Source organism: Perognathus longimembris, chromosome 25, assembly GCF_023159225.1.
Source record: "Perognathus longimembris pacificus isolate PPM17 chromosome 25, ASM2315922v1, whole genome shotgun sequence".
Lineage (NCBI taxonomy): Eukaryota > Metazoa > Chordata > Mammalia > Rodentia > Heteromyidae > Perognathus > Perognathus longimembris.
This window is the reverse complement of record NC_063185.1, coordinates 7,457,351-7,478,159: the sequence shown is the minus strand read 5'-3', so window position 1 is coordinate 7,478,159 and position 20,809 is coordinate 7,457,351. Positions and strand designations below refer to the sequence as shown.

The 20,809-nt window shown below is 47.5% G+C and overlaps 1 long non-coding RNA gene across 1 annotated transcript; it reads left to right on the top strand.

Annotated features, from left to right (window-relative positions):
* The first annotated feature begins 125 nt into the window (after positions 1-125).
* Positions 126-11,911, top strand: LOC125342104. The gene is made up of 3 exons (XR_007209142.1): positions 126-329; positions 11,076-11,078; positions 11,901-11,911. It is a non-coding gene; the product is annotated as an uncharacterized LOC125342104 (long non-coding RNA).
* Positions 11,912-20,809: the final 8,898 nt, after the last annotated feature.

Here is a 20,809-nt window from a genome sequence, read left to right as displayed (position 1 = left end):
ATGAGAAATGATGTCCTATTTTGATGGCTGCTTTAAGCAGTCATTAACTAATTTTTCAACATGAGGAGGGAAAGCTGCAACTGCAGGTTAAGACTTCGGAAGAAAATGGTCTGCCGAATGAATATCTCCTCAGTAATGCCATGGTCCTCAGCAGCAGTAGTATTCAGTATTTAAACCTAAAAAAAAGGGTATGGAAAGAAGTGGCGCACAACTTAACGAGTATCTTAACAGCACTAATAGCACTAGAGATTTGGCTAAGAGCACTAGAGATTGCTCCCTGCCGTTGTTGGTACAGTGGGTGATGACTGTCCTTGGGGAGTTCAAGGTGTGTGAGCGGCACCCACAGGACCATTGCTGCTTACGGATGACCCTGTTTCCTATTTGCACTGAAAAGTTTATTCAGTTTCTAATCACCCTTTACTTGAGGCCTGGAAATAGTTGCTGTGATAAGCTTATTCCTTTGTTTGAACAGAGAGCAGCTGCCACTTCGTTTTTGAAAGAGCCACACGCTCTGAAATGAAAAGCAGAAGAAGCAGTTTCATGGATTGGTTGGGGGTGTGGTTATGGTGTTAACATTATTTTTAGATAAGGTGACTGTTTTCCTGCTTTTAGGGTAATATCATAGAGAGTATATGTTTCTACCATTATTGACCATCGTTGCAATGTACTGAATTCTGTGTGTTGACTTCATGTGTAATGAAACCTGAAATAAGTCATCAAGAAAAGCAATAATTTTCAAAAGCTGTGATGTGAGAGGCAGGGAGTGGTTATTTAAATTATTTTTTAAAAGCCCTCAATATTGTGAATTATAAAGCTCTACTTTGTATAAAGCCATATTTTTTTAGGGACGTAGGTGTGACATGGAACTAATGAATGACGACTTCAATAATTTTTTCTGGACTCTGTATATTTAACCATCTCTAGAACTCTGGAAAATGAGGATTCCTTTTACTGTGGTTTACTTCAAATACATTTTAATTACAGTTCTCTGAATTAATGAACATTGTCTTTACTCATAAATGCCATGTTGGGCAATATCAATGGAATTTTAAAAAATAATGTAAACGTCTGGTTTAATATTATTTGAGTGCAATAAAATACAGAAGGATTCTTTAAAAAAAAAAAAAAGAGTAGATGTTGCGCTGGGCCCTGTTGGATCAAACCTGTAATCCCAGCAACTCAGGAGCGTGAGATCTGAGGATCAGGGTTCCAAGCCAGCCAGGACAGGAAAGTCTGAGAGACTATCTCCAAGGAACCTCAAGAAAACCAGAAGTGGTGCTGTGGTTCAAGAGGTAGATCACTAGACTTGAGCTGAAGAGCTCAGGGACAGTACCCAGGTTCAGAGTTCAAGCCTGTGACTGACAAAAATAAAAAATTAAAATAAAGGGCTGGGAATATGGCCTAGTGGCAAGAGCGCTTGCCTCGTACACATGAAGCCCTGGGTCTGATTCCCCAGCACCACATACACAGAAAATGGCCAGAAGTGGTGCTGTGGCTCAAGTAGCAGAGTGCTAGCCTTGAGCAAAAAGAAGCCAGGGACAGTGCTCAGGCCCTGAGTTCAAGCCCCAGGACTGGCAAAAAAATAATAATAAATAAATTAAAATTAAAAAGAATTGTGAAAAGTAACTGCTGAGGCTTAGGGATTTGAAACTCAGAGGCCCAGGTTTGTGAATCAGGTTATCTACCAGGCTTGATTATTTTTGAGAGAGTGCCTCTCTTGTACATGAGCTGTCCTAGATCCTCCTGTTTGTCCTTGCTTCTGTTACTGAGAACACAGCATGTCTCTCTGGATTGAAGCAGTTTCCAGACAGACTCTAGGGTGTGAGCCGGTCTTGAAACACAATCTCCCAAATCTACTTCCCATGTGGTTAATGTGACAGACTTGATTCACTAAACCTTGCTAGATTTGGGTTTTGACATTGGCATTCAGAAGAGTTTGGCCAGTGATTCTCCGCTCGTGGATTATCTATTTCTACATTTATTGTCAACCTTCTCTTGAGTTGATGAAAGCAGTATGGTTGTGCACCTTTGTGTTTATTCTCCAAAAGAAAATCTGCAATATCGATATTAGAAAATGTTCATTTTTCTAAATGTACATCATTTTAGGACAGCTGGCATCAAAGAGGAATCAACATAAAAATTGAGCGATATTATAAATGTAAGAAATATACTTAAAAATCATTAGAGAGGACTGGGAATGTGGCTTAACGGTAGAGTGCTTGCCTAGCATGCATGAAGTCCTGGGTTCAATTCCTCAGTACCACATACACAGAAAAAGCTGGAAATGGCACTGTGACTCAAGTGGTAGAGTGCTAGTCTTGAGCAAAAAGCCAGGGTCAGTACTCAAGCCCTGAGTTCAAGCCCCAGGACTGGCCAAAGAAAAAAAATCATTAGAGAAATTGGTATTGGGGAGGATGAAAACACACTAAGACTATGTGGTAAGTAAATTGGAACTAGACCATTCAAAGGGCAGCATTGAGAAAGTCAACATGGACGTACTTCTGCAGCAACAGTTCAGGTTTCCCATCTTGCAGTAGTGTAGTATCCCTCTGAGAGCACCTCAAGTCTGCCTCTGCTAGGAAGCTCAAAGCAGACTGACAGTTGGCTTGGAAGGCATCCCCACATCCCTACGGTGACAGGCCCTCGTAGAATGCTCACCATCAGCCGCTGACACACGGCAGCTGGCCATAGGACAGTACAGGTTTTGATTCAAATCTGAATTATCAGACACATAGATACAGAGTTCAAGCCCCAGGACCAACTCATGTCTTCGTGACATACTAGAGAGTCTCACCCTTTTATTGGGATGAGACATTTTAGCTCCAGGAAAGACTTTGCCCTCTTAAGTCCAGAAAAACCCATCACTTCATTTCCTGTCCTTTATACCCTCAAGTAATTGAATAGATTCTTTTGACTCACTCTTGCCACTAGGCCATATCCCCAGCCTCACTGGGATTTTAATATTGTGGATTCCACAAACTAGAAACCTGGTCTGATTTCTATATTGAGCAATCAAAAAGACTCTGAAATCAAGAATTTGCTTTGTAGAATAAGACTGAAACAATAGCATTTGGTCAGCTCAACCGGATCCTCCTTTAAGCACCAGCCTTAAGCTGTTTTCCTGGACAAAACTTTAGTCTGCATGACCATGACAGAAATAAAATAGCCCCAGAAGCCCCTATAGCTTCAGGCAGCTGCCAATGATCCAGATTGTCCCTTCATGTTTCCTTTAATCTGTTGGAGAAGAACAGGTTCTAGGATCCCCTCACATTTCCTTTCAGAACTATACCCTCATCTTTACTGGCTCAAGTCCAGATTTACAATGAGAATCTGAGAAGTCAGGAGTATATTTCATATAGCATATAATAACCAAATTACATTTTTGGGAGAGGGAAAATTCTAAACACTTCTAGAATATGTACCAATGAAAACTTCATTTTATAATCATTATGATTATTATTAGGAGGAGGAGTATCATTAAGTAGTGGGGCAAAGGAGTTTCCATTTGATCAAGAAGTTTATGAATACAATACCAATATTTTCAATGCCACCCCTTTCAATATTCTGACCCATCCCTCCTCTACTCACCCTTCCTCTCACTCTTCTTATATATATATTTTTATTTTTGCCCATCCTGGGGCTTGAACTCAGCGCTTGGGCACTGTCCCTGGCTTCTTCTTGCTCAAGGCTAGCACTCTACCACTTGAGCCACAGCACCACTTCCGGCTTGTTCTGTTTATATGGTGCTGAAGAATCGAATTCAGGACTTCATGCAAGCATTCTACTGCTAAGCCACATTCCCTGCCATAAAAGAGATTCTTTTAGTTGCTAAACTATACTGTGTATATAGCAACTGTTAGGCCCAACAGCATGAATTGTGATCCAATCTGAAAGTTCTGTGACATATTGTTACTATGGTGATGTGATCATATACATATTTTCCTGGTACTGAATGTCACTGTCTCTGTTGAGTTGTTAAAGCTCAAGTAGCAGAGACTTTTTTGTAGCACATTGGTTTCATTGCCATAATTTCACTATAGGAAACTTAATTTGCTGCGGAAATGGTATGTCAGTATTTCCCATTCAATGTTGTCCCTTCAATTGGATTAGTTAATGTCTCAAAATACTACTCTAAAAAGTTTCTCTGAATTATAACAGAAAGTTAAAATTGTATTTTAGTATTATTTCATTATTCAGTTCATGTATTTGAATCTTCTATCCAATACCTTGTCTTTAATCATTTCTTCATTAATAATATACATTAATTCCCAATACAAACTGCACTAGTGAAGTTTTCCCAAATATTTCAAAAAGTTAAAATGACAAACTACTTTATTTTGTGCTGCTCAGGGACTGGGTGCTGTCCTTGTGCTGCTTTTGCTCAAGGCTGGTGCTCTATCAATTGAGCTACAGCTACATTGCTGGCTTTTTGGTAGTTTATTGGCGACAAGAGTCTCACAGACCTTACTGAGACTGGCTTCAAACCATGATCCTTAGAACAGCCTCCTCAGTAGCTAGGATTACAGATGTCTAGGCCACTAGCACCTGGAAATAGCCTTTTCTAATGCAGGCTTCCACATAATTTAGATTCCATAAATTGCAATAATTAATTTCAGCAAATTGGTATGGATACAGTGGGAGGGGTCATTTTGAGACTTTGGACACAACAGAGCATGCCTGTTTTGTGTTCTAGTTCTTCCTAAAGAAGAATCAGCAATCCAACAGGGAGAGGTAAGATGACCTTTCTTAGCTTGAGATACGAAAGTTACTACCATATTTTAAATGTTTTCATTAACATAATATATAAGAATAGGAACGGTTGTACATTTACTATGGTAAGAGCATTAGGAATCTTGTCATACAATCCTCTTCTAATTAGTGCAAAGAAAATTGTAGATATGAAGTTAGGATCACATTAAGAGGCCTTTTCACTTGAAAAAAAAAGTCTTGTTCTTATTTCAGGTTAAGTGTTTTATCTTTTTGTTGTTGTTTGCCAGTCCTGGGTCTTGAACTCAGGGCCTGGGCACTGTCCCTGAGCTGCTTTTGCTCAAGGCTAGTGCTCTGCCACTTGAGCCATAACGCTACTTCTAGCCTATTCTGTGTGTGTGGTACTGAGGAATCAAACCCAGGGCTTTATGCATGCTAGGCAAGCACTCTACCACTAAGCTACATTCCCAGCCGAGAGTTTCATCATTTTCACTCAAATGTTTTCAGATAGAATAACCATAAAAAGTGTTAGCCTTTGTTAGAAGTAGCTCAGCGTGTTTGGAGTGTAGCCTAGGAATAAAGCACTCAAAAGGGACTCCACTTCTACAGAAGGATGCACCATCAGTTCCAAATCTACAGAAGGATGCACCATCAGCTCCAGATCTGGCAAGTGACCCTAACACAGTGGGCCTAATACAGCAGGGCCTGCCCCTCTGCTCAGATTGGCTGAGCTCAGCTCCATCTGTAAAGGATGCTATGCCTCAAATAACAGTAGGCCACAAAAACTCAAGGAGATTCAAACAGGATGTCTTCATGAATGTGCACCTTTAAAGAGATGTAACCAAAATGTAACTACCAAGGGCCAAGCCACCTAGCCAAACATTTTAGAAAAAAAACATAATAATTCCCACAAGATTAATAGAAAGGAATCCAATTAGTTGGATAGAAAAGACACATGTTTTCCATAGATGCCCTCTACTATTGCTTCTGGGGCTTTGGTGATTTGACCTTGTTCCCCTTTTTTCCTTTCTCTCTTCCTTCCTTCCTTCGTTCCTTTCTTGCTTTCTTTCTTTTTCTTTCTTTCTTTCTTCCTTTCTCTATTTCTCTTTCTTTCTTTCTTTCTCTCTTTCTTTCTTTCTTTTTCTTTCTTTCGTCTTTGTGTCTTTCTTCCTTTCTCTCTCTCTTTTGTGGAAGCTCTGGGGCTTGAACTCAGGGCATGGCTACTTTGTTTCAGTTTCTTCCTTCCCCCCACAAGATTAACAGGCTCTACTACTTGAGTCATAGCTCAACTTCTGTCTGGTTTTTTTTTTTTTTTTTTTTTTTTTGGTGGTTAAAAGGAGATAAGAGTTCCATGGAAAGCCTCAGGCACTAGGGACAGGCTTGAAATCTGAGGATTGTGGTTCAAAGCCAGCCTGTGCAGGAAAGTCCATGAGACTCTTATCTCTAACCACCAACAAGACAGAAAGTAGTAGAGCTTTACTCATGCACCAAACACCCTAATTTCAAGCCCACCCCAGGCACTCACTAAAAAATGTCTCATGGAGTTTCCTGCCCAGGCTGGCTTCGAACCGCAATCCTCAGATTTCAGCAACTTGAGTAGGTAGGATTACAGGTTTGAGCCATAATTTAAAAATCTTTAAATGTCTCTCTCTTTTATCATCTTCCTTTTAATCTATTTTATTGTTCTTTTTTTTCTCTTCTTCTCCTTCTTTAGGTCAGTTCCTGTGGCCTGATGTTAGAACATAGCCACTTACTCTCTGGTTTTTTGGGTTTTTTTTGCCTTGTTTTTCAATTTGAAATTAGCAGACTCTACAACTTGAGCACCAGGTCAACCACTGTTTTGTTTTTATTCTTTTGCTAGGGCTTGAAATCTGTACCTCATCACTGTTAGAGCTGGTGATTTTTGTTTTGCTTTTGTTGTTATGTTTAATTCAAAGAAGGTGTACAAGTAGAGCCACAATTGGATTGCTGGGATGTTTTGTTACTTTTTTTTTTTTTAATACAGTCCTAACAGGCTTCATTCCTTGAGCCACAGCTCCACTTCTGCCAGTCTGCCAATCTTTTCTTCTTTCTTTCTTTCTTTCTTTCTTTCTTTCTTTCTTTCTTTCTCTTTCTTTCTTTCTTTCTTTCTTTCTTTCCTATCTCTCTCTCTCTCTCTCTCTCTCTTCTCTCTCTCTCTTTTGTGGAAGCTCTGGGGCTTGAACTGGGGCATGGATACTTTGTGGGTTTTTGTTGTTGTTGTTGTTGTTTTGGCCAGTCCTGGGGCTTGGACTCAGGGCCTGAGCTCTGTCCCTGGCTTCTTTTTGCTCAAGGCTAGCACTCTGCCACTTGAGTCACAGCGCCACTTCTGGCCATTTTCTATATATGTGGTGCTGGGGAATTGAACCCCGGGCCTCATGTATAAGGGGCAAGCACTCTTGCCACTAGGCCATATCCCCAGCCCCACATGGATACTTTGTTTCAGTTTCTTTTTTCCCCCACAAGGTTAACAGGTTCTACTACTTGAGTCACAGCTCAACTTCTGTCCTTTTTTTTCTTTTTGGTGGTTAATAGGAAATAAGAGTTCCATGGAAAGCCTTGGGCACTAGGGACAGGCTTGAAATCTGAGGATTGTGGTTCAAAGCCAGCCTGTGCAGGAAAGTCCATGAGACTCTTATCTCTAACCACTAACAAGACAGAAAGTAGTAGAGCTTTACTCATGAGCATAGCACCCTAAGTCCAAGCCCACCCCCGGCACTCACTAAAAATTGTCTTATGGACTTTCCCCTCCAGGCTGGCTTCAAACCGCAATCCTCAGATTTCAGTGACCTGAGCTGGTAGAATAACAGGTTTGAGCCATGATTTTAAAACTTCTGATTGGCTCCTCTCTTTGACTTCCTTTTCATTTATTTATTGTTTTTTTTTAAACTTCTTTTTAATTCTTTTTTTTCTTTATTGTCAAAGTAATGTACAGAGGGGTTACAGTTTCATACGTAAGGAAGTGCGTCCATTTTTGTTTTGTTTTGTTTTTTGTTGCCAGTCCTGGGGCTTGAACTCAGGGCCTGATCACTGTCCCTAGCTTCTTTTTGCTCAAGACCCGTGCTAAATATTTTACACGTATGCTTAGGGTTTTTGTCTCACAAACATGGTGGGGGGGTCACTTCATTTATTACCCAGAAGTTATTAAGCCAGAAGTGGAACTGTGGCTCAAGTGGTAGAATGCTAGCCTTGAGTGGAAAAAGCTAAGGGACAATGTCTAGGCCCCTAAGCTCAAGCCCCAATACCGAAGGGCTGGAGAGAGGGAGAGGAGAGGGGAGGGTGAGACAGATAGGAGAGGAGAAAGAATGAACAAACAAGATTAAAGGCAGAGGGCTGGGAATATGGCCTAGTGGCAAGAGTGTTTGCTTTGTATACATGAAACCCTGGGTTGATTGCCCAGCACCACATATATAGAAAATGGCCAGAGGTGGCGCAGTGGCTCAAGTGGCAGAATGCTAGCCTTGAGCAAAAAGGAAGCCAGGGACAGTGCTCAGGCCCTGAGTCCAAGGCCCAGTACTGGCCAAAAAAAAAAAAAAAAAAAAAAAAGATTAAAGGCAAAGAAGTCAAGCCTTGCAATAGGTGCATTCTCAACTATGGCCACCAGAGGGTAGCAAAGACAGGCAAAGGAATCAGCCTTAATTTCAATGAAAAAAAAAAATATATATATATATTTTGGTGGGGGGGCTAGCTACAAATTTACTATTGCATCATGACCCTAAGAATTTGAGTTTTATGTGTCAAATGATTTACAATCATTAACTAGGTAAATTCTCATCATAAACATATGAGATGATTTCTTTTTCTTTTTCTTTTTTTTAAGATCTGAGACTGGGACTTGATACCTGATCCTTGGCTGGCCCTCTACTAACTGAGCCACGCCTCCAACTCCAAGATTTGTGATTTCTAATTTATAAAGGAGGATAATGAGACAGGGCTGTCATTTCCCCGTCGGAGAATGTGACATGAATTAAATACCTGGCATGACTGTTTCCAACATTTTTCTATGCTGATACATTGGGAAATGTGTGCACACTTGTGGTGGTTGTGTTGTGTTGGTTCTTGTGTGTGCACATGTACCTCTGGAGACCACGTCCATTGATATGTGTGTTTTGAAAATTCTGATCACTGTGTGTGTGTGTGTGTATGTGTGTGTGTGTTAACCTTCCTGTGATGCTATAAAACACTAACATGGGGGCTGGGAATACATCCTAGTGGTAGAGTGCTTGCCTTGTATATATGAAGCCCTGTGTTCAATTCCTCAGCACCACACATATAGAAAAAAGCCGGAAGTTGTGCTGTGGCTCAAAAGTAGAGTGCTAGCCTTGACCAAAGGAAGCCACGGACAGTGCTTAGATAGCAAGATGAGAAAGAGAGGAAAAGACAGGCAGAGAGAGAGAGAGAGAGAGAGAGAGAGAGAGAGAGAGAGAGAGAGAGAGAGAGAGAGAGAGAAGGTGAACAGGATCCAGAGCCCCGCTGGGGACAGATAAGAAATGATGGCAAATTCCCTTGAGGCCAACACAGCCAAGAGGGCTTTGTCTGTGCTTCGGGTTCCAGTACTGAAAAGCCAGCATTCTAACAGATTCCAGTGACAAATCCTGCCACCACACCCACACTAGAAGCCCCAGGGTGACTCACGGTTCCATTTCCTGAGGATGGGCAAAGAGCGGTGCAAAGGAGAACCAAGTGTGGGAAACAGTTGGGGGGATAGGTGAAGGGGATGTGGAGTATGGCAATCCCTAGAAATAGGGGCTCCCCCCACCATGGGGTCCTTTCCACCCCACCCACCCTCTGACATGGTGGCCACACCTGAGCCCGTCCACTGCTCCCTGCCCTTTTTTACTGATAGCGAAACTGAGGCATGGTTAAGTACAAACATGTCGGGTTCTAAAACAAACAATGGAAGCCAGGCACTGGTGGCTCATACCTATCATCCTTACTCAGGAAGCTGAGGTCTGAGAATCACGGTTCAAAGCTATCCTGGGCCGGAAAATTCCTTGAGACTCTTGCCTCACCAAAAGAGCCAGAAGTGAAGCTGTGGCTCAAGTGGTAGAGCACTAGCTTGAGCAAAGAAGCTCAGGGACAGCACCTGGGCTCTGAGTTCAAGTCCCAGGATCCATACACAGAAAGAAAGAAAGAAAGAAAGAAAGAAAGAAAGAAAGAAAGAAAGAAAGAAGAAGAAAGAAAGAAGAGAAGAAGAAGGAAGGAAGGAAGGAAGGAAGGAGATGGAATTGGGTACCAGTACCTCATACCTGTAGTCCTAGCTTACTCAGTAGGTAGAAATCTGTGGACTGCAGAAAATTCCCCAGGAGCCTTATTTCCAATGAACCAGTGAAAAACAAACACCCACAAGTAGAAGTATGGCTTAGAGGGTAGAATGCCAGCCTTGAGTGGAAAAAGCTAAGCAGAGGTATAAGGCCTGAGTTCAAGCCCAAGTACCAGCATCCTCTCCCCACCCACAAAAAAATGGATAGGTGTAGCAGAATGGGGAGAGGGTGAAGAAAGAGATTGAGGCATGGAAAGCCCCTAGGAGAAGCCCAAAGGAGTCTGGTAGGACCCAGCAATAGAGCTGACAGGGGATTTAACCAGAGAGTTCTAGAGGAGTGCTGTTCTCACCCACCCACTCCAGGGGTGGCTGGCTCCCCCTCATCATAGTTTATCTTTCAGCTGGGGACACAGCTAGCCATGGCCAGCAACTCAGGCTCCATGGCACACAGCTTCTGAACTTTAGACAAGTAAACAAGTCTTGGCTTGGCCTGGTGGCCCTGCCCTGCCTTGCCCTGGAAACATAGGGGAATTGGGGGGGGGGGAGGAATCCTGAAGACCTGTGTGCCCCCAGTAGACATGTGTGCAGTGGGTGTTCAGGCTTAGGAGGCAGAAACCAGGCTCTGCCAATCCACTCGTGGTTAGATGTGGGGACTGAGAATGTCCAGTCCATCTATCCTGCCATCAGCCTGTCTGCCTGCCTGTCTCTCTGTCTGCCTGTCCACTGGAGCTTCTTAGGGATTGTTTCTTTCCTGTAAGAGGACTAGGTTGGACCAGGCTCTGATGATTCACTTAGCCTCATTCAGGAAGCTAAGATCAGAAGATCACAGTTCAAAGCCAGCCTAGAGGGGAAACTCTGTAAGATCTCTTATCACCAGTTAACCACCCAAGAAGCCAGAAGTGGAGCTGTGGCGAAAGTACTAAAGCATTTGCATTGAGCAAGAAAAGCTCGGAGACAGAGCCCAGGCCCTGAGTTCAAGCCCTAGGACCAGCCTTAAAGAAAAAAAAATTTTTAAGACCAGGTTGAAATCAGGAATCACAACATGAACTTGGGGCACAGAGTACACAGCAAAGACCAACAAGCACAGACGGTACAATGACACCTTCTCTGGGCTTCAGAGGCCTCTGTGCTTGGGCCTACAAAGTCCCCACCACCCCACACCACCACCCCGTGTCTACTACACTTCTAGAAGTTTACCACCCACTCTGCCTGCAGCTCTTCTTATCTTGGGTAGACCAAGAGGCAGCTGACTGCTAGGAAAGCCCCACCCTGGGGGGGCAGGGAGGCAACCAGATCAAGGGACCCCTGGGCCTGCTAGAGCCTGATAGAGATTGCTGAATTGGGGGGGGGGCTTTATCAGCTGGCCCTGTGTGGTGAGGAGGCCAGGTGAGCTGGGTCCTAGGTTCTGAGTGGCGGAGATACAACATTCAACCTTTTTCTGGTTTGTTTGTTGTGGTTTTGCCAGTCTGGGTCTTGAACTCAGGGCCTCGGCACTGTCCCTGAGTTTCTTTTGCTCAAGGCTAGCACTCTACCACTTGAGCCACAGTGCCACTTCTGGCGTTTTTCTGTTTATGTGCTGCTGAGGAATCAAATCCAGGGCTTCATGCATGCTAGGCAAGCACTCTACCACTAAGCCACGTTCCCAGCCAGTAGTCAACTATGTAATGAACTGGATCATAGCATCCAGAACAGTGTGGTGACTTAGAGTAGTCTCTAGCCACAGATTTCTTAACTGCACACTAGTCACAACTTAATCCCCCTGATCCTCAGTTTTCTCAGCTCTGAAACCTCCTGTGATATAATGGCTCATGCCTGCAATCCTAGCTACTCAGGAGGCTGAGGTCCAAAGATGGTAGTTCGAATCCAGGCTGGGCAGGAAAGTCTGAGACTCTCATCTCCAATTAACCACCAGAGAACCAGAAGGAGTGCTGTGGCTTAAAGTAGTAGAGTGCTAGCTTTGAGCAAAAGAGCTCTGGGTCAGCACCCAGGCCCTGAGTTCAAGCCCCACAACCAACAAAAACCAAAGAAAAGGAAAAGCTAAGGAAGAAGGAGAGGCCCTCAGTTCAAGCCCCAGGATAGGTGTGCACACACATGGGCACACATATATTCTCTCTACACACACACACACACACACACACACACACACACACACACACACACACAGCTTTGTGGATAAAGGAAATTGATACTATCTTCACTGTTGATGGCTATGTGCTTCCTGGAGGACAGGCAACCTCATTCCCGGACGAGATGAGCACCTTCCAGACGATGTAAAAACACTGGATGGGTGTGGCTTCACCAAGCACAGTGGGGCTCAGTCTTCTGAGCAGATGAGGCCTCAGAAGTCCTGCGCATGGGGCTCTCATACCTCCAGATGCAATGAGGCCTCAACTCCAGAGATAGCACCAAACAACCTGCCATTCAGTGGAGGCTGCAGGCTCACGCCACAGGCCCATTCCTCCCCAATCAAAGAGATCTGGGAAGCTAGGCACTGGTGGCTCATGTCTATAATCATAGCTACTTAGGTGGCTGAGATCTGAGGGTCACAGTCCAAAGCTAGCCTGGGCTGGCAAATCCATGAGACTCTATCTCCAATAAACTACCAAAAAGTTGGATGTGGGGCTGTGGCTTACGGAACAGCACCCAAGCCCTGATTTCAGGTCCCAGGACCAGCACTACATTAAAAAAGAGATGTGGGCATCTTCTGGGTTGCTGCCTTTCTCTACATGTGCCTTCCTACCTGCCCCTCAAAGGCACCTTGGGAAGGCCAAACTGCTCCCATCAGCCAGCCACAGGACAAGCAAGGACTGACCAACTCTGGGCCAGCCTGATAAGGCAGGGGACACAAGACCACACACATGGACGCCCACACCCAAAGCCATGAGTCTACTGTAAGTCCAGATTGACAGGCAAAGGCCAGGAGCAACAGTGGAGACTGACTCTCAAGTCTTAGAATCTCATGTTTACAGCCTAGAATTCTGACCTGGGAAAAACCCCAGCGACTTACACTCAGGGTAATAGAGCACTAGCCTTAAACTGAAGAGGTCAGGGACAGCACCCAGGCCCTGAGTTCAAGCATCAGAACCAGCACGCGCATGTGCGCACAAATGCAGAAAGATTGAGAGGAAGAAAGGAAGAAAAAAATAGAAGGGAGAAAAAAAGAAGGGAAGAAAGAAGAAGGATGGAGGAAAAGGGAGGGAAGGAAGGAAAGAAGGAAGGAAGGAAGGAAAGAAGGAAGGAAGGGAAAGGAAGGAAGGAAGGAAGGAAAGAAGGAAGGAAGGAAGGAAGGGAAAGGAAGGAAGGAAGGAAGGAAGGAAGGAAGGAAGGAAGGAAGGAAGGAAGGAAGGAAGGAAGGGAAAGGCTTTACAGTAGTGTGTGCCGAGCATGTATGAAAGTTTGGGTTTGACTCATCTACACTACGTAAGCAGAAAAGGCTGGAAGTGGCGCTGTGGTTCAAGTGGCAGAGTGCTAGCCTTGAACAAAAAGAAGCTCAGGGACAGAGCCCAAGCCCTGAGTTCAAGCCCCACGACTGCCCCAACCCCCCCTACCCCACCCCCTGAAAAATAAAATAAAACAAGAGAGCCCCGGGCCTTGGTAATACTTCTAATCCTAGCTGAGGAGATCTCAGGAGGCTGAGAGCTAAGGATCCACATGGAAAGACAAGCAAAGGAAGGAAAGTACATGAGACTCTTAGGTCAACTCACCAGCGACAGGTTGGAAGTGGGGGCTGGGAATGTGGCTTAGCTGTGGTTAGTCTCTCCACCGCAGAGAGGCCCGGATGCGGCGCCTGCCACAGGGAATCCGAGGGCCTGGGCCTGCAGCGCGGGAGACCTGGAGGCGCTGGGCCGCAGTCCTCAGGGTTCCTGAGATGCCGCCACGCGGGTGACCGTGGCAGCCATCTCGTGCCACGCGGGTGACCGCGGCGTCCACCTCGGGCCACGCGGATGACTGTGCGAAGTCCTCTTCGGGCCTCGCGGGTGACCGCGGCGTCCACCTCGGGCCTCGCGGGTGACCGCGGCGTCCACCTCGGGCCTCGCGGGTGACCGCGGCGTCCACCTCGCGTCCTTGGCGGCGGTCCTCGGGCCCTCGCGTCCTTGACAGCGGCTGGTGCTCGAGGCCTAGGCGCAAGACTGCCACGGGGGCCGATGTCACCGGTACCGCCTGTGATTGGTCCATCCCTCGGTGTTGTCACGGGCCTGCCTGTGATTGGCCCATTTCCTCACCTGTCATTCCGAGGCCAGGCTGCAGTTGCAGAAGGCGGTTCCTTCCTCCCTTGTGGTGCTGAGCGATCCCGACTGAACTCCTGCGATCAGACAAAAGGCTGCACTGAAACCTGAGCGAGGTTAAAGCTTTCATTTGGGGGTGGGGGTGGGGGGAGGGAGGGAGGCTTGGGGTGGTGTGGGTTGGGGGGATTTCCATTATTCTGGGGGTTATACTGTGCTAAGCTGAGCTATTGTTGAAGTGATTTAGCTAAGTTTAATTAAGATTAAGATTAATTAAGATTAAGATTAATTAAGATTAAGATTTAATACCCACCACATTGCTTTATCTAAGTTTAAGATTACATACCTACCCTACTATTTAGCTAAGTTTAAGATTTGTTACCTGGCGTATATATCCAGATAAGTCTACTTAAGATTCACGACCCAACACATTTCCCTAGCTGTCCCATCAAGAATATGGAGTTAAGTCACAGCGAATGTACCACATTCTCCTCCCAAGACGAGGAGGCCCTTACCAGCCAATACTATGTATATCACACCATTGGCTCTGGCACCTATGGGCATGTAAAGAAGGCCTGTCACCACCTCACAGACAAAGAGGTAGCAGTGAAAGTACTGCAGACAAGAGACTACCCCATACTGGTAGAAAATGAGGTGGACATTGTTAAGTCCCTGAGTCACCCCCACCTGATCAGGGTGTACCAAGTGATCCAGGGAGAGGAACACACATATTTGGTCATGGAAATGGCCACCAAGGGAAACCTACAGACCTGGATCCAAAATTCACGCTGCCTTTTTGAGAACGAAGCCAGAAAGCTTCTGCAGCAGATATTAAGTGCTGTGCAGTACTGCCATCTCAACTGGATTGCGCACCTCGACCTAAAGCCTGACAACATCCTACTGGATGAATACGGCAATGCCAAAGTCAGCGACTTTGGGTTAAGTGTAAGAGTTGCCCCAGGGCAGTTGCTCACAGAAGTCCGAGGAGCCTATGTCTTCCGTGCCCCCGAGATCTACTTGAAGCAAGCGTATGATGGCTTCAAGGTCGATGTGTGGTGTCTGGGCACAATACTTTTGTTTATGGTGACGGGACAATTCCCTTTTCAAGGAAGCAATAGCAACCAGCTACGTGAAGCAATTGTGAATGGCAGGTATGAGATACCATTTCACTTGAGTGCAAAAGGACAAAGCATCATTTCCCAGTTCTTAACTGTAAATCCAGAATACAGGCCGAATATACAACAAGTCATGGTGCACCCATGGTTGGCTCCGATTGAGGAAGGCTCCCTGTATCGGGATGAGCAACTGACCAATCACCTAGACCCCCTGGTTGTCAACATAATGTGTGACATGGGCTACACCGAGCGTCAGATCCACGAGTCAGTAACACAGAGGACATTTGATGCCGTGATGGCCACCTACCTGCTTCTACAAAGGGACTTCAAGTCAGACACTGTCAGCTCTGCACAATTTGAACACTTGGGTACTGGAAAATACACAACTTTCACAAACCTTTCCACCTTCCCTCTAGAGGAAAGAGAGAGTTTACCTTCCCAGATTCAATCTTCACCAATGCCATCTCAGTTTCAGAGGGCCTGGGATGAGAAGCAGAGTGGCAGAAATGCCTTCCCACCTGCCATTCCCAACTGCTTCTTGCAGAGGAGTTCCAGTCCCACTATTCTCTCCCAGGTAGACCTGGAGCCGGCCCTCCACTGCTCCTCCACCCCCAAGAACTACGGGGAAATGGGTTTGCCTTCCCAGATTCAATCTTCACCATTGCCATCTCAGTTTCTGTGGGCCTGGGATGAGAAGCAGAGTGGCAGAAGTGCCTCTCCACCTGCCATTCCCCTCTGCTTCCTGCAGAGGAGCTCCATTCCCAGTATCCTCTCCCAGGTAGACCTGGAGCCTGCCCTCCACTGCACCTCCACCCCCAAGAACTACGGGGAGATGGGTTTACCTTGCCAGATTCAATCTTCACCATTGCCATCGCAGTTTCTGTGGGCCTGGGATGAGAAGCAGGGTGGCAGAAGTGCCTCCCCACCTGCCATTCCCCTCTGCTTCCTGCAGAGGAGATCCAGTCCCATGGTCCTCTCCAAGGAAGACCTGGAGCCTGCCCACCACTGCTCCTCCAACCCCAAGAACCACGTGGAGATGGGTTTACCTTCCCAGATTCAATCTTCACCATTTCCATCTCAGTTTCTCTGGGCGAGGGATGAGAAGCAGAGTGGCAGAAGTGCGTCCCCACCTGCCGTTCCCCTCTGCTTCTTGCAGAGAAGCTCCAGGCCCAGTATCCTCTCCCAGGTAGACCTGGAGCCTGCCCTCCATTGCTTTTCCACCCCCAAAAACTACAGGGAGATGGGTTTACCTTGCCACATTCAATCTTCACCATTGCCATCTCAGTTTCTGTGGGCCTGGGATGAGAAGCAGAGTGGTAGAACTGCCTCCCCACCTGCCATTCCCCTCTGCTTCTTGCAGAGGAGCTCCATTCCCAGTATCCTCTCCCAGGTAGACCTGGAGCCTGCCCTCCACTGCTTCTCCACCCCCAAGAACTATGGGGAAATGGGTTTACCTTCCCAGATTCAAACTTCTCCATTACCATCTCAGTTTCTGTGGGCCTGGGATGAGAATCCGTGTGGAAGAATTGTCTCCCCACCTGCCATTCCCCTCTGCTTCTTGCAGAAGAGCTCCAGGCCCAGTATCCTCTCCCGGGTAGACCTGGAGCCTGCCCTCCATTGCTTTTCCACCCCCAAAAACTACAGGGAGATGGGATTACCTTGCCAGATTCAATCTTCACCATTGCGATCTCAGTTTCTGTGGGCCTGGGATGAGAAGCAGAGTGGTAGAACTGCCTCCCCACCTGCCATTCCCCTCTGCTTCTTGCAGAGGAGCTCCAATACCAGTATCCTCTCCCAGGTAGACCTGGAGCCTGCCCTCCACTGCTTCTCCATCCCCAAGAACTACGGGGAAATGGGTTTACCTTCCCAGATTCAATCATCACCATTGCCATCTCAGTTTCTGTGGGCCTGGGATGAGAAGCAGAGTGGCAGACCTGCCTCCCCACCTGCCATGCCCCTCTGCTTCTTGCAGAGGAGCTCCAGTCGCAGTATCCTCTCCCAGGGAGAACCAGAGCCTGCCCTCCGTTGCTTTTCCACCCCTCAAAACTACGGGGAGATGGGTTTACCTTGCCAGATTCAAACTTCTCCATTGCCATCTCAGTTTCTGTGGGCCTGGGATGAGAATCCGTGTGGAAGAATTGCCTCCCCACCTGCCATTCCCCTCTGCTTCTTGCAGAGGAGCTCCGGTCCCAGTATCCTCTCCCAGGTAGGTCTGGACGCTGCCCTCCATTACTTTTCCACCCCCAAAAACTACGGGGAGATGGGTTTACCTTGCCAGATTCAATCTTCACCATTGCCATCTCAGTTTCTGTGGGCCTGGGATGAGAAGCAGAGTGGCAGAACTGCCTCCCCACCTGCCATTCCCCTCTGCTTCTTGCAGAGGAGCTCCAGTCCCAGTATCCTCTCCCAGGTAGACCTCGAGCCTGCACTCCATTGCTTTTCCACCCCCAAAAACTACGGGGAGATGGGCTTACCTTGCCAGATTCAATCTTCACCATTGCCATTTCAGTTTCTGTGGGCCTGGGATGAGAAGCAGAGTGGCAGAAATGCTTCCCCACCTGCCAATCCCCTCTGCTTCTTGCAGAGGAGCTCCAGTCGCAGTATCCTCTCCCAGGGAGACCCAGAGCCTGCCATCCATTGCTTTTCAACCCCCAAACACTACGGGGAGTTGGGTTTACCTTGCCAGATTCAAACTTCTCCATTACCATCTCAGTTTCTGTGGGCCTGGGATGAGAATCCGTGTGGAAGAATTGTCTCCCCACCTGCCATTCCCCTCTGCTTCTTGCAGAGGAGCTCCATTCCCAGTATCCTCTCCCAGGTAGATCTGGAGCCTGCACTCCATAGCTTCTCCACCCCCAAAAACTATGGGGAGATGGGTTTACCTTGCCAGATTCAATCTTCACCATTGCCATCTCAGTTTCTGTGGGCCTGGGATGAGAAGCAGAATGGCAGAAGTGCCTCCCCACCTGCCATTCCCCTCTGCTTCTTGCAGAGGAGCTCCAGTCCCAGTATCCTCTCCCAGGGAGACGCAGAGCCTGCCCTCCATGGCTTTTCCAAGCCCAAAAACTATGGGGAGATGGGTTTATCTTGCCAGATTCAAACTTCTCCATTGGCATCTCAGTTACTGTGGGCCTGGGATGAGAATCCGTGTGGAAGTGCTGTCTCCCCACCTGCCATTCCCCACCGCTTCTTGCAGAGGAGCTCCGGTCCCAGTATCCTCTCCCAGGTAGACCTGGAGCCTGCATTCCATTGTTTCTCCACCCCCAAAAATTACGGGGAGATGGGTTTACCTTGCCACATTCAATCTTCACCATTGCCATCTCAGTTTCTGTGGGCCTGGGATGAGAAGCAGAGTGGCAGACCTGCCTCCCCACCTGCCATTCCCCTCTGCTTCTTGCAGAGGAGCTCCAATACCAGTATCCTCTCCCAGGTAGACCTGGAGCCTGCCCTCCATTGCTTCTACACCCCCAAAAACTACGGGGAGATGGGTTTACCTTGCCAGATTCAATCTTCACCATTGCCATCTCAGTTTCTGTGGGCCTGGGATGAGAAGCAGAGTGGCAGACCTGCCTCCCCACCTGCCATGCCCCTCTGCTTCTTGCAGAGGAGCTCCAGTCGCAGTATCCTCTCCCAGGGAGACGCAGAGCCTGCCCTCCATGGCTTTTCCAAGCCCAAAAACTATGGGGAGATGGGTTTATCTTGCCAGATTCAAACTTCTCCATTGCCATCTCAGTTACTGTGGGCCTGGGATGAGAATCCGTGTGGAAGTGTTGTCTCCCCACCTGCCATTCCCCACCGCTTCTTGCAGAGGAGCTCCGGTCCCAGTATCCTCTCCCAGGTAGACCTGGAGCCTGCATTCCATTGTTTCTCCACCCCCAAAAATTACGGGGAGATGGGTTTACCTTGCCACATTCAATCTTCACCATTGCCATCTCAGTTTCTGTGGGCCTGGGATGAGAAGCAGAGTGGCAGACCTGCCTCCCCACCTGCCATTCCCCTCTGCTTCTTGCAGAGGAGCTCCAATACCAGTATCCTCTCCCAGGTAGACCTGGAGCCTGCCCTCCATTGCTTCTACACCCCCCAAAACTACGGGGAGATGGGTTTACCTTGCCAGATTCAATCTTCACCATTGCCATCTCAGTTTCTGTGGGCCTGGGATGAGAAGCAGAGTGGCAGACCTGCCTCCCCACCTGCCATGCCCCTCTGCTTCTTGCAGAGGAGCTCCAGTCGCAGTATCCTCTCCCAGGGAGACCCAGAGCCTGCCCTCCATTGCTTTTCCACCCCCAAAAACTATGGGGAGATGGGTTTATCTTGCCAGATTCAAACTTCTCCATTGCCATCTCAGTTACTGTGGGCCTGGGATGAGAATCCGTGTGGAAGAATTGTCTCCCCACCTGCCAATCCCCTCTGCTTCTTGCAGAGGAGCTCCAGTCGCAGTATCCTCTCCCAGGTAGACCTGGAGCCTGCATTCCATTGCTTCTCCACCCCCAAAAACTACGGGGAGATGGGATTACCTTGCCAGATTCAATCTTCACCATTGCCATCTCAGTTTCTGTGGGCCTGGGATGAGAAGCAGAGTGGCAGACCTGCCTCCCCACCTGCCATTCCCCTCTGCTTCTTGCAGAGGAGTTCCAGTCCCAGTCTCCTCTCCAAGGAAGACATGGAGCTTGTCCTCCACTGCTCCTCCACCCTGAAGAACCTCGGGGAGATGGGTTTACCTTCCCAAATTCAATCTGTGCCATTGCCATATCAGTTTCTGTGGGCCTGGGATGAGAAGCAGAGTGGCAGATGTGCCTCCCTGCCTGCCATTCCCCTCTGCTTCTTGCAGAGGAGCTCCAGTCCCAGTGTCCTCTCCAAAGAAGACCTGGAACCTGCCCTCCACTGCTCCTCCACCCACAAGAACCTCGGGGAGATGGGTTTACCTTCCCAAATTCAATCTGTGCCATTGCCATATCAGTTTCTGTGGGCCTGGGATGAGAAGCAGAGTGGTAGAAGTGCCTCCCTGCCTGCCATTCCCCTCTGCTTCTTGCAGAGGAGCTCTAGTCCCAGTCTCCTCTCCAAGGAAGACATGGAGCCTGCCCTCCAGTGCTCCTCCACCCCCAAGAACCTCGGGGAGATGGGTTTACCTTCCCAAATTCAATCTGTGCCATTGCCATATCAGTTTCTGTGGGCCTGGGATGAGAAGCAGAGTGGCAGAAGTGCCTCCCTGCCTGCCATTCCCCTCTGCTTCTTTCAGAGGAGCTCCAGTCCCAGTGTCCTCTCCAATGAAGAGCCCAAGCCTGCCCTCCACTGCTCTTCCACCCCCAAGAACCACGGGGAGATGGGTTTACCTTCCCAGATTCAATCTATGCCATTGCCATATCAGTTTCTCTTGGCCTGGGATGAGAAGCAGAGTGGCAGAAGTGCCTCCCTACCTGCCATTCCCCTCTATTTACTGCAGAGGCGCTCCAGTCCCATGGTCCTCTCCCAGGAAGACCTGGAGA